This window comes from Gymnodraco acuticeps, unplaced genomic scaffold (genome assembly GCF_902827175.1).
Source record: "Gymnodraco acuticeps unplaced genomic scaffold, fGymAcu1.1, whole genome shotgun sequence".
Lineage (NCBI taxonomy): Eukaryota > Metazoa > Chordata > Actinopteri > Perciformes > Bathydraconidae > Gymnodraco > Gymnodraco acuticeps.
In genome coordinates, this window is record NW_022990144.1 from 186,589 (window position 1) to 212,219 (window position 25,631).

Sequence of the window (25,631 nt, forward strand, 5' to 3'; positions counted from 1 at the left end):
ACGGACGTCACGGCCCTCCCGCTGCACGCCATGTGAGGGAGCGCTGGATTCGCTCCGTCTTCCCGGAGCTGCGGCCTCTGCTGAGCCCGCTGGTAGCCCCTCCTGCCCGACTGGCTGCTCCCGGCCCGCGCGGCGTTGAACACACATCTCCGTCAGCTGAGACGCACTACACCTTCGACAAGCCCGGAGCAAAAACTTTGCATGGCTTTATCAAATGCTAGGTCAATAGCAAACAAGACGTTCCTGCTAAACGACTGGATTTTATGTTTCTGACGGAGACCTGGGTCCACGCTGGCGAGTATACACCGTTCTCTGAACTTCTTCCTCCTGACTGTACATTCTTCAGCTCCCCCCGTACCACCGGCCTCGGTGGGGGCATTGCATCAGTGTTTAGAGGTAGCCTCCAATGCCGATTGCTTCACCCTGTAACTAGCTATGCTAGCTTTGAGTTGCAGCTCTTTGAACTGAACCCGGCCTCACCTATACTCTGCGCAGTCGTGTATCGTCCGCCAAAGTGCAATAAGGATTTTATAAATGACTTTTCTGACTTTCTGTCCGGGATCATGGTGAAATATGATCGTGTCTTGATTTCCGGAGATTTTAATATCCATGTGTGTTGCGAGTCCAAACCTCTGGTTAGGGACTTTTTAAATCTCCGTGATTCTTTTGGTCTCACTCAGTCCGTGACTGGCCCAACACACGAAAAAGGACACATTTTAGATTTAGTTTTATCGTTCGGATTGTCTGTATCTGTGGATGAAATCTGTGCAGCAACACATATCTCAGACCATTTTCCGGTTCTGTTTACAACCTCGATCCCTTCCGCAGGGGTCGAGTAGCGTGCCCCTGCGCGCCGTCTGCGCGCCGTCTGCGTTTGATTAACCCCTTGACTGCCTCACAGTTTTCTGATGTTTTTAATGTTTCTCCGATCTGTAAATTAGAGATGAACTGTGCTTTTAGTGCTGATGAGCTTATCTCCATGTTTGACTCGACATGTACCCTGATACTGGACTCTGTTGCTCCTTTTACACTTAGACGCACCAAAGCACTCTCAGAGCCGTGGCTCAATGACTGTACTCGTGCTCTCAGACGCGCTTGCAGGCGTGCAGAGAGAAAATGGAAAAAGGATAAACTCCATGTCTCCCTAGAAATCCTTCGTGCTTGTCTTTCCGACTACCAGACGGCAGTCAAAGCAGCCAAAACAGAGCACATTTCTCTGTTAATCTCTAAAAACAGCCAGAAACCTCAGGTTCTTTTTAATGTCATCAACTCGATCATAAATCCCTGTGATGCTTCTTTGGTTGTGCCATCAACTACTCTCTGTGATAGGTTTCTTACATTTTTTAATGAAAAAGTATCTGCCCTTAGGCTAGCCCACACTAGTGCTACCCCAGATTCTGCTCCGTTTCTGTGCCCTGCTGTTCTCGACCACTTTGAGCCTGTATCCCTCTCTTCTCTCTCGGATGTTGTCAAGCACCTGCGGCCGACAAACTGCACCTCAGACAGCATTCCCTCTCGCCTTCTCAGAGATGTTTTTGATTCAGTTGGAGCAAGTATTTTATTACTCATAAACACCTCTCTTACCTCAGGTTGCGTCCCAGCTGCCTTCAAACATGCTGTGGTCAAGCCAGTGCTAAAAAAGAAAAATCTCGACCCCTCAATTCCCGCAAATTTTAGGCCCATCTCCCAGCTACCTTTTTTATCCAAAGCCCTGGAGCGAGTAGTCTACGCCCAGCTGCAGTCTTTTTTTTACCTCACATGGAATCCATGAAAAGTTTCAGTCTGGCTTCAAACCAATGCACAGCACTGAAACAGCCCTTTTAAGAGTTTTTAACGATCTGCTCCTAGCCGCCGACTCAGGTAGCCCAGCTGTCCTGGTGCTATTAGACCTAACAGCTGCCTTCGACACTGTGGACCATAGCATCCTGTTGTCACGGCTTGAACAGTCCGCTGGCATCACAGGCTCTGCCCTTGCATGGTTCAGGTCCTACCTGACAGACCGCAGTTTTTCAGTGCAGCTAGGTGCCTTCTCCTCTGCAAAGGCCCCTCTTACTTGTGGGGTTCCCCAAGGCTCTATCCTGGGCCCCATCCTATTTTTATTGTATATACTGCCCCTAGGTTCAATCCTCACAAAACGTAACATTCCCTTCCACTGCTACGCTGACGATGTTCAGATTTATCTGCCTCTCAAAGGAAATGACAAACACTCACTACAGCAGTTGATGGATTGCCTGACAGAAATGAAGTCCTGGCTGAGCAGACATTTTCTTAACCTTAACGAGAGCAAGACTGAGGTCATCTTTTTTGGACCCCAACCTCCAGCCTCTTCTGTTGACATTCTGGGTCCTCTTAAAACAAACATCCTCCCCTCTGTCATGAATCTTGGAGTGACTTTTACTAACACTTTTAAATTCGACAAGCAGGTCAGCAGCGTAGTGAAATCCTGCTTTTTTAAATTAAGAGTATTGGCCAAAACCAAGTCTTTTTTATCTTTTAAAGACCTGGAGAGGGTTATCAACGCCTTTGTGACCTCGAGACTCGATTATTGCAACGCTCTATACGTGGGTATGGACCAGGCCTCAATTAAACACCTGCAGCTAGTGCAGAACGCAGCGGCACGTCTCCTCACTGGCCACAAAAAGCGTGACCACATCACCCCAATTCTGGCCTCACTACACTGGCTTCCAATTCTGTTCCGAATTGATTTTAAAATCCTTTTATTTGTTTTTAAAGCACTAAATGGGCTGGCTCCGGCCTATATAGCTGAACTCCTCCAGCGCTACACCCCAGCCAGAGCGTTAAGGTCTGCTGACCAGCTGCTACTGGTAGTGCCTAAAACCAGGCTAAAAACCAGAGGGCACCGAGCCTTCGCTGCGGCTGGCCCTAGGCTCTGGAACACTCTGCCCCTCCATGTGAGGTCGGCCCAGACCCTAGGTTTTTTTTAATCTAAACTAAAAACTCACTTCTTCACCCTGGCCTTCTAATCAGAGCAGAGCACGACTCATGACACTTCCCTGTGTTTGATTTTTATATTTGATGTTGTAATTTATTGTCTTCTGTTTACATCGGTAGGAATGTGTTATTTATTATCTGCATGTGCAGCACTTTTGCTCGACCGAAAATCGTTTTTAAATGTGCTATAGAAATAAAATGTGATTTGATTTGATCATCATATTTATGGCAATATACTGGGTATAAAGTTTTGCCGTCCAGGCTTGTACTTTCAGATATGTTTAGTTTGCTTCTCTATTACGTCCGCAATGGTAATGTTTACGTGGATTTGGGAACTGCCCATCGATTCTATTGGATGTAATGGTTAAGAAAAATGTGTAAATCATCCAAATCTACCAATGGGTTCCAGAGATATGGTCCTGCGTAAAGTATAAAGAATGCCAGCCAGCTTAAGTACATTACGCAGGAGACTTTACTTATTGTTTACTACGTAAGGAAGCAGGACCCAGAGCGCACGGAGCACAGAGCGGACAGCAGATAACGGAATTGCAGTTTTATTGCTTATAGATTATCAGAACATTTCAAAGGGGACACAGCCACATTGGATATTAACCTATGGATTAACTACATCATCGTTTTTATCGTTTTAATGCCATTGAAGACCAGTTTAGACCAGACAAAGAGGAAGGTAAGCCATGTTAGACTAACGCATTAGCGCCATTTGTTTTGATGTACGTTTTTGGAGAGACAGCAAGCGCATTTCGTGGCATTTCGTGGCATTTTTTGGCATGACTTTATCGAACTGATCTGTACACAGGACTGATGATCTGTACACAGGACTGATGGTCCGATCTCTATTTTTTTAAACATTATAATTTCTATTCAATTTTACTTGGAGCATGGATTGCTAAAATAAACAAACGTGCTATTTTTATGATGAAATATTGGCGAGTGAGGGTTGCAACGCCCTTGGCAATGTTCGCTTCTTGAGGGGAGTTTCCACTGCTTGCTACGATAAACCAGGTGTATGACTAGTAAAGACAAATAATTAACAAATACATATCTGTATTGACACAGCAACGTGTACACTGGTGTTATTAGACTTGGCTACAGACTTAGGGCAGCTGTATCTGATTGCAGTTGCCACTGCTAGTGAGATGCTAAGGTTTACTTTATAAATTAGGCAAAGGACTTATATTTGCCCCATGCCTTCAGCAGCAGCAGGCCATTCACTTTGATTTGATCCAGTTATGAAATGTCATTTCAACAGTAAATAAATGCTACATAAACGTTATCTTGCACATTTTATCGAACCATCTCCGTTTCTAACTTTCAATATATTTAAAAAGAGATCTCTCTCTCTCATCTGCGTGCGGGGGCGGGGCCTCACAGACATGCTGCTGCGCTGTGCACACAGTTCTGCCGGTAATGAATATTAGGATACATTTTGTGAGGAAACTTTTACACCAATAATTCCAAAATGTATTCACTTCAGGTTTACGAAAGTAACTGTATTCGGATTAGTTGTTTTTCAAATATAACGCGAGCTGAATACAGTTAGGCTACTTGGTTTTTGTATTCTGATTACGTAACGCCGTTACATGTATTCAGTTACAACCCAACCCTGTGCACAGATCATCAGTCCTGTGTACAGATCAGTTCGATAAAGTCATGCCAAAACAGCGACATTTTACACGATAAATACGGGTTTAAATAGCAGCATTTGCCACGGAAGGCGAGTGGCAGCTACCGTAAATGTTCTCTTACTCTGGCATCTTGTGGCAACTCCCGTTGAGCAGCGGCAGATACCTCGGCAAGTTGTGGCATCTGTGGCATATGCCGGAAGTACTTGCCACAGCTACCACAGAGTAGCGGCCTCTGTGGCATATGCCGGAAGTACTTGCCACAGCTACCACAGAGTAGCGGCCTCTGTGGCATATGCCGGAAGTACTTGCCACAGCTACCACAGAGTAGTGGCCTCTGTGGCATATGCTGGAAGCAGGGTTCTTACACCTTTTCCAAAGTCAAATTCAAGCATTTTCAAGGTGCATTTTCCAGCTTTTCAAGCATCTTACAGCTGTTGTAAATTACATATTTATATACACATTATTTCCCTACCTCACATTAAATCAGATGTTCTTTACGCTATAAACAACCAAATGTGTGTTTCGTGATAGCATTCTACTTGAGGATGAAAAATTAAAGAAAAGAAAAATAAGTTTAATATTTCAAAATTAGTGATCTGTCGTAGACTGGGCATCCCATATAACCTGTCTGAGCCAATATAAAACAATCAGCCAAATAACTTTTCAATACATTATTGATTACTATTTTTGAGGTACTTTTAGGTTGGCAGTAAACAAAAGTCAGAGGTAAATGGTGTACTTTGACTCCACTACATGTATTTAATACCTTTAGTTACTTTCAGATCTGGATGAATGATGTGAAATATAATCAAGTGTTGAATCAGACTTTAGTTCCACCTGGAGTAAATCCACAAGCTACCCTGCAGTATACAAAGTCATTCAAACTAGCTGCACCTTTACCAGCTTTGAGAACACTTTCATGATCAATCATTATAAAACATATCAGATATATTATTCTGAAATGGACCAATCTGCACAACGACTACTTTTACTGTCGCTACTTTCACTATATTTTGATGAGAATACTTTTCTACTTTCACTTGAGTAACATTTTGAATGCAGGACTTTTACTGTGACAGAGTATTCCTACACTCTGGTACTTCTACTTTTACTAAGTACACGATCTGAGTACTTATAACTTCACTACAATATCTGAGTACTTGTACTTTTACTCAAGTACAATATCTGAGTACTTATTCTACCTCTGGTAGCGTATTAGCCTGAATTGTAGCCACAAAATCACGCAGAGCTGCATAAAAATAGACTCACAATGGTAACAATTGGAAAATAATATTTACAAATGTGTACAATGTTTTGTAGGTAATTTTGACTACTCAAGACACCTGATTTAGACATCTGCAAAGGAAGACTGTGTTCATTCTACAATTACATGGGATTAAAGCAAAATGTAGTTTTACTTGTATAATACTTCAATTTTATATAAAAGACAGTTTGTTTTCATCTGTTTTCAAATAAACAAAGTATTGGCTTTCAGAATATTAAACTTGTTTCGGCAAATTCAGATGATAAATAAAACTTTGAAGCTTCGGCATAATTACAAGCAGAGAACGTAACATCAATGTAACATCACAGCAAGCATAACAACGGCCGGTGTTTCTTGTAAGTGTTTACCCGGTACACAAACGCAAAAATACACAAACGCACTCGCGAGCTTCCCCCAGACCAGTAATACAAACGAAAATGTGTCTTCGGGTCAATGTGACTGATTTCGATAGAGCAAGTCACATTTGGTTTTAGGCACGAAACATACTACCAGTAGAAATACATTGCTTTCAAAATCGCTCTGTGTCGAATCAATAGATTATATTTCGTGACTATAACACGAAATGCCGTGAGTGCTTCATCCTCTGAACACCACAGGATGGCGACTGTAACGCACATAACATAGGTACGCTCCTCTGAAATGATTGTCCCCTGCAATTATTATTATCCCTCAATCGAGTTCGCTATTCAGCTTGCTAACGTTAGCTTAAACAAACGTAACATGCAACGTTAGCCTAATCTAAAATGCTCTACTACGGCGTACCTTTCATGTTCCTCGTCAGCGCAGACTCTCGCATTGTTATTTTTGCAAACTTTGCAGGAGGCTACTTGTGGGCTTGACCTTCGTCTTAGCCATGACTTGTATTTGTCTTCTGCTAGCCAACGCTTGTTGAAACTGCAACCTCCTGGCACACAGTCATCTATCACACTCATCAGAATGCCCAGGTCACACGCAACACAAACACTTGCAGGTCGCGCGCATAGCGCGGGAAGGCCGCAGCGGAGCTGTTTTATGTAGAAGCGAAGCAATTATTTTCTTTTAATCTAAAAAGCGAACTATTCAGTCAGACAGCAATTTATTGTAAAAGTAAAGCATTTACATTTTCAAGCACTTTATCTCAATTTCAAGCACCATTCCCAAAATGCAAGCACTTTCCCAACCTTGAAAACACCACGTCAAATTACAAGCATTTTCAAGGATTTCAAGCACCCGTACGAACCCTGTGGAAGGACTTGCCACTGCCTGCAGATGCCACGAAATGAGCCAGGCCCTACTGCGTTTTTGTTTATTAACGTCGCAAGTTTGTATCTTTCAGTGTTGAGGTGGGCACCGTTAGATTCTGTGTCTTTACGATCATAAACGATGTGTTGGATGTGCAGCTAGGATAAGTAATAAGGGAGCTAGGAGTGATTTTCGGTGCAGTAATAGGTTAGCATTTTTCGCTCTGGGCTAATTCAGAGGCTCAGAGGATAACAGAATTATCTGTTTTATTTTTATTTATTTGTTCACAACAGTTGTATTTGGATGGAATGAATACCTACAGTGATAATTCAAAGTAATAAAATGATTTTTACAGTGAAAAAGTTCAAATGGAACTGATGGTTCCCAAATTACCCAGAGGTGAGTCCGCTTGGACTTTATTTTTCTAAACCTCTCTAAAAAGGTCAAATTTCACTTGTTTTGCATCAATCTTGATACAGGGTACTTATTATGTTATAGTTTGGATTCCTAAAGCTTTTAGTCTACTAGCCCATCATTCAAGGGTGGTTTTCACTATAAGTAATGAGTTTTTTTTAGGCGGACATTAGAATTTACATGTTTTTACTGTGTTCCATCTGAATTTACTTTAAAATAAAAACATCTATATTGATTCTGACACTTCTACATCCAACTCACAGATGTAACCTTGCTTTGAGAGAAAATATTATTAATTTACCCCTTTTAGAAGTGAAGATATAGTCTTTGTTGTTTTAGTGGCATTTTCGAGCCTGAAACCTGAAAAACAGGCTCAGGGCTTAAGAGGTTAATCGCCTCATATTTGCCATGGTGTGGGGGGTCTGTGATAAATCCCACCAACCTGGACGACGTGGAGCTCCCCAGCGTTGCTACCACATGGTAGTATTTCAGATCCCCGTCACGGACCTGTCGGCAGGCGAAATGTGCCTCCACGTGTGCGAACCATGCCTCCGCGGCGTGCTCCCAGAATTCCGGCAGCTTTATGAAAACATCGCGCTCAGCCATGTTCGTTAATTTTCCGGAAACTTTCTCGGAAAAGTCAGGGTCACCAGTGTAGTGCCGTGAAAAGAGAGTCGGAGGCGGTGTATTAAGAATGGAGTTCCAATCTTTATTATCCATTAATATCAGAGAGGTTAACACATGCACTGCTCTGCCTGATGAGCTAGCAGGAATGGCAGCTAAAGCTACAGGTGTTCCCCACTAAAGGGTCCGTGTGGCAACACAATAAGCAAGGTGAATTATGGTCCCACATGGTGTCACCACACTACCATGTTTAATCATGTTTTATGCCGCTTGCTAAGACTTGATAAGTCGCTCATAAAACACAGGAGGTATGGAAACTAAGAACACCATATGTGGTAAATTGTACAGCTAATATAACACAACACATTAGTTGTATTTCCTTTAACTGGTGGATATAGAGTTGCTGCAGTGGAGACGCTGCGCACAGCTGATCGACAGCTGGGACACAAACCACCAAATACGAAAACTTAATTCAGATCCAGTCGTCATGACTCCACTCCGGAGGGATTCCCCGATCATTTCTTACAGTTTCTCATCAAGGGGGTGTCTCCTGTCCCCGGTACAAACACACTGCCTGAGGAAGGCTATGTGTATTTTTTTTGTCATGAACCTTTTTCGGACCACTTATTTATTTATTTTGGTGACGATCCGACCTCCATGCTGCTACTCTGGTTCAAACGGCATCCAACAAACAATATGATTTATCTCGACCTCCCCAAATTAACCAAAATCTGACACGGTGTGAGATGTCTTTTTTAGCTGTTCTGTCGTCATTTCCTGCTATCTTCTTCATAAAGTCAGTCAAAATGAATGAATGAATGGGCGTTTCTTTGACTATTTATAGGCAAATATGGGCGTTACGTGAAGCCCGCAAAAGCTGCACCGCATTTCCAGTCGATTGTGATTTATAAAGGGAAACCGGCGTAGGAAGTGCTGCACGCACTTTCCTCGCCGGTACGCAATGTTTGGTGAATCGGAAAATGTCTGTACCTATTTTTTGGATTTCTACTACGTAAGCACTAAGCAACCTTCCCACGTGAATCCTACGCACGGCGTTATAAATGAGGCCCCTGGTAACTAATTTATTCTTGCAAGAAGGAGCAGAGTTAAATCACATACAAAGGATATGGGTTAACTCACACACATGGGGTATGTTGCTCAAAGGAACAGCAAAAAACATCAGGCTTATATAGTCCAAAACACAGGAGATAACAACAAAGTCGTAAATCGAGGTGGCGCTAATATCAGCCGCGGGCAGGGGCGGACTGGGGGAAAAAAGTGGCCTGGGGATTAATTGACAGACAGGCCCACTTAATGCGCGGCATGTATCGGCCGGCCAGCGACGAAAGTATGTTACTTAACATTAAACATTAAATGCATTTAATGTTATTTTGGACCATTATTCATATAGTAATCACATTACCTGAGCCCTTGAGTTGCATAGAGCAAAATAGTTACGGCATATATTTAGTGATTTTAATGTTAACAGATCATTGATGCAATAACATTTTGACCCAATTTGTCTGACTTGACACATGGAATAAAACATGGGCGTAGGAAGCATCCTCAATGTGGGTGAGACAATTTAACAGGGGGTGTGAGCAGGTGCTGGACCTCACCTCCTCTAGGGGGGTCCGGGGGCAAGCTCCTCCGGGAAGATTTTTTTTTAAATGTTGAAGTTAAATGCATCAATCTGGTCCATTTTGAGAGCAAAATTAGGGACTAAATCTATGGCAGTCAGTAGGGCCTTGGACTGTGAGCCGTAGGGTCGCCGGTTCAAGTCCCCGACCAGACCTATTTGGAGTGTGGACTTCTACTTGGAGATGTCCCAGTTCACCTCCTGCCCTGCCGTGGTGCCCTTGAGCAAGGCACCGGACATCCCCCTTCCCCCCTCACTCCCATTGCTCCCCGGGCACTGTACAATAGCTGCCCACTGCTCCTAGTACTAGACTCCTGGTACTAGGATGGGTTAAAAGCAGAGAACACATTTCACTGTGTGTGCTGTGTGCTCTGCATGTGTGACCATTAAAGAGGGTTTCATCCCTCCCAATTCTTCTTCTTCAACACCCATATACAACAGAACTGTAAACAGATTAACTTTTTCTTTCAACATTTATTTGAACAGCAAATGGAGGCAAAAGTGACTGCACCCAAAACAATAAACCTGCTAGCTAACTAGCCTAAACTCAGAAACAGAATGTGGGCAACACGTTCTTCTCCACAGCCGCGCGACCTCTGAGTCAGACATCACTTCCCCATTTTCTATCTTACGGGTACAGCCGTACAGCCACTCCCCCTGAACCCTGTTGTAACAACATAATACACTTTTTGGGGATGCAGCTTGAGATGTGAGGACATGGCTTAGAAAGGGCGTGTTGCCTTCTGTCCTGCCAGTGTTGGCAGGACATGAATTAAAATGTCGAACTCGGACTTCATTTTAAGGACATTTCGGCCAGGGGTGTAGAGCTATATTTGTTTAAGCACCGGATTGGCAAAACAGGAGAGTGTGAGCACCAGTCTGCCTTGATCTATGAATTCATGTCTGTGACTCTCACAGTATCTGCTGCCCGCAGCTGTTTTATAGAAGGAAAACCTCCTTCACTTCATGAAATCTCTGCAGCACCAGGAGGCAGCGGGAGGGTTAACTCAGTCTCTGAGAAGAGGAGCGTGCAGTGCCTTTCACGCACCGCCTTTCACGCACAGCCTTCACTGTGTTTACCTTCAGAATCATTAGAAAGTCTAAATAGCGGTGTGGCTGATGTGTTTTAACCACACACCTCTACACACACACACACGATTTAAACGCAGACTTTTGTTCCTCCATGTTACGTTGTTATTGTTTCACTGAGCGGACCTGCACATTTTTTTCAAACGCTCCCCTTTTTGGTCCATCTGCGCGGTTTTGTGCGCTGTGATGATTCGGCTTTACCTTTAGTAATGAATATTAAATGTTGTGAGGAAATCTTTCCACCAATAATTCCAATAAGTAATCCAAAATGTATTCACTTCAGGTTTACGAAAGTAACTGTAATCAGATTACTTGTTTTTCAAATGTAACGCGAGCTGAATACAGTTACTTGATTTTTGTATTCTGATTACGTAACGCCGTTACATGTATTCCGTTACAACCCAACCCTGGCCACACCGCACTGGGCTGGACTGGAACACTTACAAATGTGGGCCGGTAGGATTTAGGCAAAAAAAAAAGATTTTTTTTTTTTTTTTATAAACTTTTTTTTTTTTTTGGCCCTCCGGCCCAGAAACAGCACCGGCCCACCGGGGAAACTCCCGGTATTCCCAATGGCCAGTCCGCCCCTGGCCGCGGGTGTCGGAAAGTCGGGTCATCTGCGATGGGTCATCTGTGATGTCTTCTGGAAAGAGTCACGTACTTCCTTCACGCTTCATAGAAATTAGATATTTAGGAGACAGCAAGTCTGTCTTCTCATAAATATCAACAACCTGAAATGCCCTGCCTCCTCCTATCACAAGAAGAGGCAGCTGCAAGGTCATACACAGTTCAGAGCCACACATGATATCAGTGCATTAACGGCTGAGGTAGGTAGATTGTATTGGCACATGTTTTAATGTAATCCGAATGGATGCCATGGCCTAATTCTTTCTCTGTACATCGTCAGTTTCTATCACTCAGACCCGTTACTGTTTCCCTGCTAATGTCCACTCTTTAAGTTCTACTGGGTTCTGTTGGTTTCTTCACTGGTTTGAGACAAATGCCCTTATTGGAATCACCTCCCTTTGTAGCCAGACTTCACCACAGTAGAGGCGAGTTTCTGTCTTTAGGTTTAAACAGCTTCACAGTCAGATGTATCCAGGATGGTCTCTCCGCCACTCTAACTGCAGTCGGTGTAGACAGGAGTGCTTGGTAGGGACCCTCCCACTTGGGCGAGTGCCAGCTCTTCCTCTTTATCACTCTGGTGAACACTTACTCTCCTGGTTTCACTGTCTGTGTAGTGTCAGGTACTTCCTGTGCAGAGGGGACAATAACATTTGTGATCTCTTTTCTTCTCAAAATGTTTGCCATATATTCTGCTGTGTTTTCATTTATACTCTCGTCCTCTCTTACAAATGGTTTTAACTCAGGCAGATAATATGGTCTTCCATACAACATTTCAAAAGGTGATAGCCCTCTAGCACTAGGTAGAATGTGCATGCTTAGCATCACTGGTGCTAAGCATCTCATCCATGGTTTCCATGTCTCGGCCATCATCTTCTTCAGTTTAGCTTTTACTGTACCATTATGTCTTTCTATCAACCCTGCTGATTGTGGATGATAAGAACAATGTCGTTTTAATTGTATTCCAAATACAGCTGTCAAATCCTGAATTACTTTGTTTACAAAGTGTGTGCCATTATCACTATAGATCTTTTCCGGAATGTGATTTGTCAATACTTTGGCCACTGTCAATTTTCCTAGTTGGAAAAACTTCAATCCATTTTTAGTACATGTCAATGATCGTTAGACAATATTTCATTCCCTCATATTTATTTAGTTCAATAAAGTCCATGCAAATGTGCTGAAACGGATACTGGCTCCGGTATTTTACCTATCTTTGTTTTGAACTGTCCCTGAGGGTTATACTGTGCACACACAGAACATGCTAAACACATTTTTTTTAGAGTAGTTTGTAAAGCCATAGGCTGTGAATATCTTCTGTATTACTTCCACCATCCCCACTGTTGAGCCGTGGTCCAACCCATGGCTCAATATAGCTGCATATCGAAATAAGCTATTTGGTAATACAAATGTGCCTTCTGTACTTTCCCACAACCCCTCTTTATTCTGTGTACACACAACTTCTTATTCCAGTATATCTTTTCTTTGTCAGGTGCATTCACTTGCATGTCTTTTTAGGATGTCATGATCAATGTGTTCCATATTTTCAGAAATATATTGGTCATTGTCCTGTCACTGTCTTTGCGCTGCTTTCTTAGCCTCTTCATCTGCCTTTTGGTTCCCTGTGGAAATTGGGTCCGTCCCTGTAGTGTGTGCTGCACACTTACAGACCGCCACTCTCTTAGGGAGTTGTACTGCATCCAAAAGTGATAGGATCAAATCTTCATGTGTAATAGGTTTGTTTGTGGATGTTACCATCCCCCTATTTTTCCATTGTTGTGCAAACACATGTATTGCGGCAGTAATCTTAAACAAAGTGCCGTGAGGGACTAAACAAGAGAAAAAACACTGTGGACGCGCAAAAACTCAGTCTTTCCAACACAGTATGCGTTTGACCCTTTATTTGCAAAAATGCAATATTCCATATCCATATACGTATATCCTTGTATGCGTGCGGTCAACAAAAATTGTCCTTCTCTAGCTCACTCCCCCATCTATTACCAAGTGCGCAGGTAAAGCAACCGGATATAAGCACAAACGTCACCACACAAATCCAATGACACGCCCACCACCTATAGTGACTCAAAAAACATGTATCGTAACAAACACAGAAATGGCTTCATATGTGGCTCCTACATTCCGGCCCCTAATTATATCAACATAATAATTACACAACTGAAAAATGATGTAGGAGACAATCAAGGAAAAAACTTTTACGGATAAAAACGTCCTTTGTTAAAGTGTCCTTTTCTTCTTTAGGCAAAAAATAGAAAATAAAATAAAAAATATATAGTTTGTTGGAGTGATCTTTACTATCACTTAATAAAAAGTCGGAAAAAACGTCAATGTCAAGGTCTATGAAGTTCACTAATTTCCTCACGGCTCTTCTGCTCCTGTAGAAGGCAGATCTTTGTGATAGGCCTGTCCAGATAGCTAGTTTTTGTCTTCACTCGCACCTAACGTACAAGTCCTCTTCTGTCTGGAATGGTTTGTACAATCCTTCCTGTAAGCCATGAATTGCGAGGTGCTGAGTCATCGACTATGAGCACAATATCTCCTGGTATGAAGTTGCGCCTTGACATTTGACCACTTCTGTCGTTCCTGGAGTAGAGGCAAGTACTCCTTAATCCATCGTTTCCAAACAAGTCTGAGATGTACTGAACTTGTTTCCATTTTCGACTAGCATATATGTCCTCTTTATGAAACAGTCCAGGTGGAAAAGATGGCTTGGTTTTTAGCAGCAAAAAGATGGTTAGGGGTTAGTGCTTCCAAGTCATTGGGATCTGTGGATGCTTTCGTTATGGGACGGCTTTTGATGATGAGATTCGGCTTCACAAAGAACCGTGTGAAGACACTCTTCATCAAGGTTTCTTGTGCCTTCAGGCTGGAATTCAGAACCTTCCTCACAGATCTGATCAACCTTTCCCATACTCCTCCATGATGGGATCCAGTAGGGGGATTGAAAGTCCACTTTATTCCTTTCTGAAGGAGGGTGTTTGTTGATTTTAGCAATATTCAACCTTTCTATTGCCTCTCTCAATTAACGCTCAGCTCCGACGAAGTTGGTTCCATTATAATAATAATAATAATATATTTATTTCTATAGCGCTTTTCTTGAACCCAAAGACGCTATCTGAGCGTATTCCAATACTTGTCCACGTCTTGCGATGAAGCGTCGAAGAGCATTAACAAAGGAATCTGTATCCAAGGATGAAGCTACTTCGATGTGGATGGCTCTTACTGTTAAGCATGTGAAGAGAACACCATACTTTTTAACTGTACTCCTTCCTCGCTTGACCTCAAAAGGTCCAAATAGTCAACTCCAACACGAGTGAATGGAGGTTCATCTGGAGAAACTCTGTCTCGAGGTAAATCTGCCATCTGCTGCATTCCTGGAGCTCCATTTAGTCGCCGACAAACAATACATTTTGACAGGGTTTTCCTTATAGCCACACTAGCACCAGGAATTCAGTATCTTTGTCGCAGGCTAGATAGCATGTGGTTACGACCACCGTGTCCCACATCTTGGTGTACTTGCCGTAGAATTATGTCAGAAATGTGAAGATCTTTTGCCAATATAGCAGGATATTTAGATTCTTCAGGCATTGCTGCTCTACTGAGACGTCCTCCCACTCTCAGAACAACATCTTCAAGTACTGGGTTGAGCTTGTAGATGTGACTAGTCCTTTTCACACCTTCTCCCTTTTGCAAGCCTTTGATTTCATCAGGAAACCTTTTTCTTTGGCAAAAGCAGATAATTTCTTTCTCAGCTTTTCGGAGGTCCTCAATAGAAAGAAAACCAGAGACCACCTGAGCCTTGATAGTCTGCATTTCCTTTTTCATCTCTCGGTCTTGTTGTTCCTTATTCAAGCCAGACTGAGCAAGAGTCAGACTCAATTGCTTCCTCTTCCGACTAAGGCACAGCAGCAGGTTTTTCAACCTAAGGATCCAACCAACTGTCTTCTTCAGGTGGATCCAAGAAGAGAAGTGATTGATCAATCGGGTTACAGCATCCATCTCTTTTTCCACCTGCACAGAGTTCACATTCAGACTTATCTTGACTTCAGGGTCTTCTGGTGCCATTTCAGAACCATCAGGGTTCCCAGGCCACTGTTCTTCAGGTCCAGTGAGAAACTGAGGTCCAGACACCCATGTGTCATCTTTCAGGAGCGTTTCCACTTTGACTCCCCTGGAAGCCCAGTCGGCAGGATTGCTTGCGGTGGGAACATATCTCCACTGAGATGGATTTGATACGCTGCGTATTTTTGAAACCCTGTTTGCGACGAAGGTTCAAAACCTTAAGGTCTCATTACTGATGTACTTCAGTACGGAAGTACTATCTGTCCAAAATATGGAGTCTTTAAGTTGCATTTGCAGCTCCTTCCTACACATCTTGTCCATACGACTTGCAACCACGGCAGCCGTCAATTCCATTTGAGGGATGGTTATTGGTTTCAATGGGGCCACTCTAGCTTTTCCCATAATGAAGACACAGTGCACTTGTCCTTTGATGTTATGTAATAACAGGTAAGTCACTGTTCCATAGCCGTCTTCGCTTGCATCTGCAAAGTGGTGTAGCTGAGCAGAGGTCACTTCCCCAAAATCCACCGGTTTTAGGCATCTGTCAACTTTAAACTCTTCGAGATTGCAGAGCTCCTTCAGCCAATTTTTCCACTCTTGTGCAGCTGAGGCTGGTATAATATCATCCCAACCAAGTTCTCTTCTGCACAAGTCTTGAACAATCATCTTGGCTGATAGGACCACAGGTGCCAATATTCCTAATGGGTCAAATATTGAGCTGACCATGGAAAGGATCCCTCTTCTGGTTATGGGTTTGTCCTTGATCATGATCTTGAACTTAAAGACATCTGACTCAACACACCACTGTACGTCCAATGCTCTTTCCACAGGGAGTGTGTCATTATCCAAGTCCAGATCCTTAACTTATTTCGCTCTCTCCATCGAAGGTATAGCAGCAAGCACGATATGTCTGTTGCTAATCCACTTTGTGAGATGAAAGCCCCCTTGAGCACAACGGGCACAATGGTCATGATAGAGTGCCACTGCCTCCTCCCTCTGAAACCACTGATGTTAGACAATCATCAAACATAGAAATTGTGCAGGACAGTGTTGATTACTTTGGGACTGAACTGCTCCCGATGGTCCTCTGCACACTTTCTAAGGGCAAAACGAACACAACTTGGCGACGATGTAGCTCCAAACAGATGTGCAACCATTCTGTGCTCTTCTAAATTCTGATGATGATCTCCATTTGGCCACCAGAGAAACCTCAACAGATCCGAATCCTCAGCTGGTACTCGAACCTGATGGAACATGGCTTCAATGTCTGCCATGAGTACAACAGGTTCCTTTCTGAATCTTTGTCATGACTCCAACCAGTGTGCTGGTAAGATCTGGTCCCTGTAGGAGCTGCGCATTCAGCGATGTTCCCTGGAATGTAGCTGCACAGTCAAATACGACCCTGATCTTTTTCTTCTTTGGGTGGTATACACCATGGTGTGGTATACCATACCCTGCCGTCACTGCATTCCAGATCCACAACTGGCACTTTCTCTGCATAGCCCTTTGAAAGGATGTCATTCATGAAAGCGGTTGTAATCAGCATGAAATGAAACATCTTTATCAAACCTTCTCTTGAGGCTCAGTGTACGTTGTTCTGCTACTCTCCTGTGTTTGGCATACTAACATCCCTTTTCCTTAAAGGTAAGCCAATACAGTAATGGCCATCCATCAACTTAGCAGACTTTGTGACGTACTCCATAAAGTGACAGTCCTCTCTTGACGGTCCCCATCTGCTCATCCTGACTGCATTCAGGGAAATCAGCCTTTAGCTGCTGCTTCCACAGATCTTCAAGGTTTGCAACATATATCCTATTGACAGTGACATCTGGCTGTCCAAGTAATTTCACTACTCCTGTCTCCCTCTGAGAGGTCCATTGACAGTCCAACCCAGCATAGTTTTGACTGCATATGGCCCCCCGTCTACACTCCGAATAACTTCCCATGGCTCCAGTGCCTCAGGAACAACACAACAATCAACAGGTCCACATCTGAATCAATCTCAGTAATCATTACATGTTTCAAGTGAGGCCATCTCTGAAGGTCTTTCTGCCGAGGAATGTTGCCTCTATGAACTGGCATAGTTTCTGGGTGTCGGTGTCAGGCAGCTCACAATAATGACTGCTGTCTAATCCAGCCACATGCAGGTCAGAAACAATGTGACTTCCAACTATTTTCTCCTGACCCATTGTCCGAAGGAGAATGTCTGTTCTTCTTCCCCTGAGAATTCAGTTTGTTCATCAGCCGCTCCGTGCAGAATGATGCTGAGCCTCCCAGGATCCAGGAAGGCATATGTTATGATTGTTTCATGTCCCTTCTTAGACTTACTTGAATAGGCACTATGGAGAGAGTACAATCTGGCTCACCGGCCCCTGTAAGACCACTGGACTGAACGGAGATCAGAGCACTGATTACAGCTTTTCCTTTAGCTTGCATTGTGTCAGTTTCTTTCTCTTTCTGATAGATATGAAGTATGCTTGGGTGCTTCGGACTGCATACTTTGCACGAGAGGCATTTCCTGCAGTCTTTACTCATGTGCCCGATACACAAGCATCCAAAACACACACACCGTGTTTCCCTCAAGAAAGCGATTTTCTCACTATGAGCCTTTCTTTCCAGTTGAAAACACAGATCCAGTGTATGTCCACCTCCACAAAACAGGCAAACACTTGTATCTAGTGAGCCTCTCTCCTTCATTCTTATTCCAGGTTCCACTTTCTTTACCGCTGTCGTAATAGTAGTAGCAAAGCTGCTTCCCCTCATCATTGAACAAGGTTCAAACTTAGCTTTCCTCACATCTTTGTTGGCTGCTGGTGGAGTATCCTGTATATCTCCAAACAGTGGATCGCTCACAATATCCACCTGTCTTTCAATGAAGTTAACAATATCCATGAATGTAGCTCTCCGGCCCTGCCTTTTCTGTAAGTCATAGGCCAGGGTTCCTCCATTTGTCCCTATTTGTAGGGCAACTTTTTTATGATGGCTAGCATATTGCTAGGCATGTTCAACTCACACATGTATTCAAAACTCTTCCATGACGTTGCAGCATCCTCTCAGAAGAGAGAAAGAGACCGTAAGCTTGCAGAGCTCGCACATCTTCTACTCTTATTGGCTGCCATGAAAGAGCCTTTTCCATGTAAGCTGAAACAATTGTCTGTGCATTACCAAAATGCTCCTGTAGCAAAGCCTTTGCTTTGGCATATCCTCTGTCATGGGCCATATGCTGACAGCTTCTGACAAGCTCCAAAGGCTGCCCCCTGGTGTACTGTTCGAGAAAATACAGGCAGTCTTTAGGGTTGTGAGTCTTCTCCTCAATGCTGTGCTCAAAAGCTCTTATGAATGCTTGATATTGAAACGGAGAGCCATCACAAATCTGAATTTCTCTTTTAGGCAGAAAAGAAAGAGACTGTTGCTGAACCCACATGGATGTTATTTCATTTTGTCTTTCTAAGACATTAATTAAAGGATTCTGAGCACTGCTGCTTGGTGCCAGTGCTTCTGGGTGATTGCTTGGTGCTGTAACTGTGGATGTGATTGTGTTGAACTTTGATGTATATTGGCCTCTGAGCTTCTTGTGGCTTGATGTTGCAGATGTCCATATTCTACTTCATGTTCTCCTGTGCGAAAAACTGTGCATCAGACTGGCCACCTATAGGCCTGTTTGTGTCAGGCACAAATGTTTTTGCTCCAGCACTGAGTGTGGCTTCCTTTCATCCCCTTTCCAAATAAGAATGCATGCCATTGGGACTCACAGATGTGTTACTTGCAGCACGAGACCTTCCAGAGCGTCTTAGCACATTCATTTTAGCCCTTGATGCGGCTATTTTCCACTTCCATTTCCAATTGCTCCCTTCTGTTTCCTGAGCTGTTCCTTCTGTTTCCTGAGCTCTTCCTTCTTTTTCCTGAGCTCTTCCTCTTGTTCATCCAATGCATGCTTGTCTTTTAATAACATTTGTCAGGCCATGAGAGCGGCCATGTCAGCCTCAGCTTTGATGCATGATGATGTAGTTGAAACACTGGACCTGGTTCAGCAGAGCTCCGCTTGCAAGACCCAATGGCTTCCTATGTTTGAAACACTGTCACTTGGTTTTATTTCATCTTGTGCTTCGGAAGTTTCAACATTTTTCCCAGAGTGTTTTTGAAACATGAGACATACTTTGCTGGTGTTCATCAGATATCTCATTTGAGGGAACATGTGCAATGGTGCTGCTCGGTTGTCTCCCAGTTTCAGAAAGCCATTGCCTGACATCGTCGATAAATCCATTATTGTATTTCAGTGTCTTGGCAAACCATACATTTTGTTTTTCCTGTTCGTCTGCAGGAAGAAGAGGAATTACAGATTTGTGTAACAGGATGGTTTCTTTAACCAGTTGAATCAAATGTTCAAGTTGAGTTTTGTGTTTGTGAGGCGTTGTCACCCCTTTGCATGAGATCCTTCATTGTTTTAATCACACTTTTCATTTTGTGAACCTTTGATTAACGTTCCTTTGAAGCTTTTCCATTTTATTTGCCAAAGCCTTGGCAGTGAGTATCGACTCTCTCTTTTGTTCATCCATTTTTTGCCCACATTGACATCTGAATTGATCCACTTATTGGACATATCCTTTTAATGTTTTAATGAATGAACACAAATGCTCCAATCCACACAACCTCTAGCGGCACAAACCATAACACGCAAGCAAACAAGTCAGTCCCCCAATGGACACGCAGCAGTAAAACTTATTCACACTGTGTTCTATACAAACATTTACACCGCATGAAGAAGAAGTTACATTACCGCTCGCGTCCTGATTCTGTGTGGATTGTCCTTCAGTCTTTCTTTATCCTCCCGGCAGTACGCTGAAATTTCCTTAAGCCGCTCTCCAATACAGCGGGCGAACACGGCGTTTTCAATGTTTCCTTTTAATTCCACAGCGTCACAGATCGATCCTAGGAATCTCCGTAGCATCGATTTCCGTAGATCCACGCTGTGGTACAAGTATTTTTTGTTGACTTAATATTGCGGCAGTAATCTTAAACAAAGTGCCGCGAGGGACTAAACAAGAGAAAAAACAACTGTGGACGCGCAAAAACTCAACACAATATTCATTCCCTCATATTATTTAGTTCAATAAAGTCCATGCAAATGTGCTGAAATGGATACTGGCTCCGGTATTTTACCCTCTGCTTTGGTTTGAACTGTCCCCTGAGGGTTATACTGTGCACACACAGACAAAAATTGTCCTTCTCTAGCTCACTCCCCATCTATTACCAAGTGCGCAGGTAAAAGCAACCGGATATAAGCACAAACGTCACCACACAAATCCAATGACACGCCCACCATCTATAGTGACTCAAAAAACATGTAGTAACAAACACAGAAATGGCTTCATATGTGGCTCCGACAACATGTATACATGAATAAGCATAGTTGCTGTCTGTATAAATGTTAACTGTCTTCCCTTTTCCCAGTTTGCATGCCTCTGTTAGTGCGATTAGTTCTGCTGCCTGTGCTGATAAGTGAGACGGCAATGCTGCGCCCTTGAGCAGTTTCGTCTGTGTCACTACAGCATAGCCTGTTGCATTAGTTCCATCAAGATTCCTCTTACATGAACCGTCAACATACATTGTTATGTCTGCATCTGGGAAGGGAATGTCCGTCAGGTCTGTCCTTGGTAACACTCTGTTCTCAGTTTCTGCGATACAGTCATGTGGCTCCCCATCTATCTCTACTGGCATCTCTCGATAGTAAGATTTGGTTGTGATAACAACGTAGCCATGCATGCTAAATGTCTAGCTGGTGACATATAGGTTTGTTTATTTTGTAACAATAGTACGGACACTGGTGAGTTACTTTTAGAGTCAAGGATCTAAAAAGCACTATTGTTGCAGATGCCTGTACTGCCATGGAGGCTGCTATTACTGCTTGTAAACAAATGGGCATGGCTCGAGCTATGGTGTCCAACTGTGAGGAGTAAAATGCCTCTGGTCTATTTTTCCCCATGTAGTTGAGTATAAACGTCATACATGACGTCATAAATCCATTCTTACAATCTGCTGTCTGAACAAACGGTTTTGCATAATCTGGTTACATCTATTCCCATTACTTTTAAGGTAACAAATGGTTTCTCTACGTGAGCCAGCATTAATTCTACTGTACCTAATTCTAAAATATCCACTTCCTCATCGGATGAGCTGATAGACACGTTATCTGAACTTGCTTCTGTGTCACCGTCAAGGTCTGAGTCATTTTGTCTTAGGTCATCTTGATTTGGGTTATCTTGTTTTTGTAGTTGTTTCTGTTGTTTGACTTTCTACGTTAACCTTTTTCATCTGTTCAGGGTCTATGTTTGTGTGTGATAATACATGACCTGATTTTGCAGATGCACTTGGCTCTAGTCATGCCTTCTCCACCCAGTCCTCCGTTCCTTCCTGTGGCCTCTTTGCTCTGCAGTCGTTTTCCCAATGTCCAAATTTGCCACACAAAAAGCAACTTCCCTCCGGGAATTTTCCTCCCCGTTCTCCACCTCGTGCCCCACCTCGCCCTCCACCTCGTCCGTCCCTTCCACCACTTTGATCACCTCGGAAAAGCAATTCAACAGAACATACATCAGAAGTGTAATCAGATTCATCCTGTGTTAAAAACACGGCAGTTTGCTTTTGTTTCTTTTTTTTCTTTTGTTTGCCAATTTCACCCCATTCAGTTTAAATGCTCCCCTTAGAAAATCAGTCACATTCCCTGATATATTCATAAATGGCATAACGGGCATTCTGAATGTCTTACCTGACCGTGTGTTGCTGGGTTCCTCCCTCATGCCGGCTGTTCTCTGCGCGGGAGCATGAGGGTCGGTGTGTGGAGGTGGTTGGTAGGGCGGAGCGGGTGGCCAAGGCAGCGGAGTCGGTGGGGGAGCAGAGGGGTGAGACGAGCAGGAGGCCAGGGGTCCGAGGAGATCCCCGGGGTGTTGAGCTTGTGCATGGTTTTCATCTATCCATTGCTCCTGCATCACAGCAGGTTCCACAGGAGGGAGATACGGAGGCGGGGGCTGGCGGCGTCTGCATATCACTTGATCGTCAAGTTTCTCCAGTTTCTCGGAATAGGGGAGATTAGGATATAAGTTATACAAAACCTCATTTTCTGATTTCTTCTTTTCTGATTCTAATTTCTCTTTTTCTGATTTAGCTGTTTCCTTAGCATTTTCCCTTTCTCTTCCTTGCTTCGGCTAACCACATCATAGCCCCTAATAAATCCTCTTCTTCCTCCCTTTTTCCATTCCCATTACATTTGTTCTCGATGCTATCAATCAATTGTTGGCATTCCTCTACCACTAACCTCCCTTGGAAGTCGTATTTATTTTTGCCACTTTTTAATCTCTTCACACTCGTTCTATGCGATCTGCATCCATTTAGCATCTCCTGATAAGATGACTATGTCTGTTTCTATCTTCTTCCCATGGGTCTTGCTGCAGCATGAACCCATGATTAGACTTCTATAGTTTTCCCCAAAACTAAGTAAAAATGCCCTATAGCTTACGCATAAACTATAAAACTCACAACGGTTTTAGAAAAACCCAGAAAACTAAACTGTCCTAGTTTTCCCCAAAACTAAATAAAAATGCCCTATAGCTTACGCATAAACTATAAGCTCGCAATAGTTTTAGCAAAACTAAGAAAACTAAACTGTCAAAGTTTTCCCCAAAACTCAGAAAATGCCCATAGCCGTACCTCGTACTACAGACTCACAATAGTTTTAGCAAAACTAAGAAAACTAAACTGTCCTAGTTTTCCCCAAAACTAAGAAAATACCCATAGCCGTACTTAGTCACCCACTATAAAATAGCAGTACCTTGTATCCTACTATAAAGTCACACAATAGTTTTAGTAAAACTAAGAAAATGTACCCTATAGTCCACCCACGAACTATAAGATCCTTTAGTTTTTTAAGAAACTAAAAAAACTGGCCTCATAGTTTGAACCACAAACTACTTATACCCAAGGCCTCTAGTTTGAAACCACAAACCATTTAAAAGTACTTTAGATAAGTTTACCTGTCTTTCTAGGACTCATTTGGTATCCTTCCGCGAACCAAGGGGTTGAAACCAAAACGGTGCCTGTATTGACTTTCTCTCCTGTGTCGGTAGTTCAAGGATCCGTCACTCCTCTCCTCTCCAGTGTAACCTGGCCCCCCTATTTACCAAATTGTTTCTTTGTAAGGGAAACAAGGTAGGGGTCTTTTTCTAAGAGTCTCTCGACTCCCTGTGCACAGTGTCAGGCTCGTTTGCCCGGAGAAAAAAGGAGATCTTGGATTCCGGCTCGAAGGACCAATATGTTAGAAAAATATCACTCGACACCAGGTTGAGAATCAATGATCAGGTAACTAATTTATTCTTGCAAGAAGGAGCAGAGTTAAATCACATACAAAGGATATGGGTTAACTCACACACACGGGGTATGTTGCTCAAAGGAACAGCAAAAAACATCAGGCTTATATAGTCCAAAACACAGGAGATAACAACAAAGTCGTAAATCGAGGTGGCGCTAATATCAGCCGCGGGTGTAAAGTCGGGTCATCTGCGATTGGTCATCTGTGACGTCTTCTGGAAAGAGTCACGTACTTCCTTCACGCTTCATAGAAATGAGATATTTAGGAGACAGCAAGTCTGTCTTCTCATAAATATCAACAACCTGAAATGCCCTGCCTCCTCCTATCACAAGAAGAGGCAGCTGCAAGGTTCAGTTCAGAGCCACACATGATATCAGTGCATTAAAACAACCCACAGAGTGGAGAAAACATTATTTCTCCAACACAGTAAAAATCAGAATTCCGTATTACTACATTCAATTTGAAAACACATTAACAAAAACTAAATTTAAGACACATTTAAAATAAAACTTCCCGTTTCACATGAGGTGAAATAAAAGTCTAGAGTCTCACTAGGTACAGGGATATCAGCAGTATGTTGCACCTAGCACATCTGTAAGAATGGAGCAGATGGTGGTTCAAATTGCCCATTGCTGCATCCTACCCCTCTTTCACTCTCCTTTTCCTGCATCTTATGCTCAGCATTTAAACTTTTCTGTGTGGCAGCAGAATTAAGTCTTCTTTGTGAGGGGATGCAGCCATCTGTAAGCAAAATGCAAATCAGAATAATCACAAGAACAAACTCCTACAATCCTCACGTGTTGAACGTAGCCAGCAGGGTTTTGGTAGATCGGTCTTAGCATATTTATACTTCTAGGAAAATATAATAGAGAAAAAATATTCTTAGAAAGCAGAAAGAATCACTGTTTAAGACCATATCACAGAGCCTTTCACATGCACACACCGTTTAACAGAAAGATGCTTAAAGTGTAGGACAGTGTTTCAACTCTCAAAAACATATCGAGCAATCAACAGTGGCCTCATTCAGTCACAGTGGAGTCATGCGCCATGAGCTGCTTCGAAGGCATCAGATTGATCTGTGAGATCAAACCAATATCATGTCTGATCACTGATAGGCAAAGACTCTTACGGTCATGTTAAGGGTGTGACAGGCTGGAATTCCTTCCGTGCTAACATACCTCTCAACACCTCTCTCCTCTCTTATGCAACCGTTTCAACAACTTTTTTGGTTGTTTATAACCAGCAATGTGAAAGGAAATGTGGTTGCTCCAGTTTAAGTGTGAACGTGTTGTTTTTGCGTTTTAAGGCCACCAGTCAATGAGTGATGTTGGATGAGATGGACTGAAACAGAAAGTGCAGCCTCCTCCCTGACACTGAAACAATCTGGTGTCATATTCAGTAATGATATGTTGTTTAAAGTACTCTCGATCTTGACACAGGATAACAACGTTGGAAACACACTAATCTGAACAAATTCAGATAACTCATATTCCTATATGCAAGGAGTAAGTTAAGTGTTAAGTGGATGTGAAGCTGTAGGTAAAGGATTGTACAAAGTTTACAAACAGGTCATATAAAAACATGATGAATATTAAAGCCTTCAACAATTAATCAAACAACTAAAACACTTACATAATATAAATTAATATGAATTAAGTGGGATTATTGAATTTGCCGTTTTGTGCCGTTTAAAAGTAG

At 42.9% G+C, this 25,631-nt stretch overlaps 1 long non-coding RNA gene across 1 annotated transcript; it reads right to left on the reverse strand.

Moving 5' to 3' along the window:
• Window positions 1-11,706: 11,706 nt before the first annotated feature.
• LOC117546839 lies at window positions 11,707-24,136 on the reverse strand. The gene is made up of 2 exons (XR_004569079.1): window positions 23,599-24,136; window positions 11,707-12,124 (listed from the first exon to the last, which is right to left on the reverse strand). It is a non-coding gene; the product is annotated as an uncharacterized LOC117546839 (long non-coding RNA).
• Between the last annotated feature and the right edge of the window lie 1,495 nt (window positions 24,137-25,631).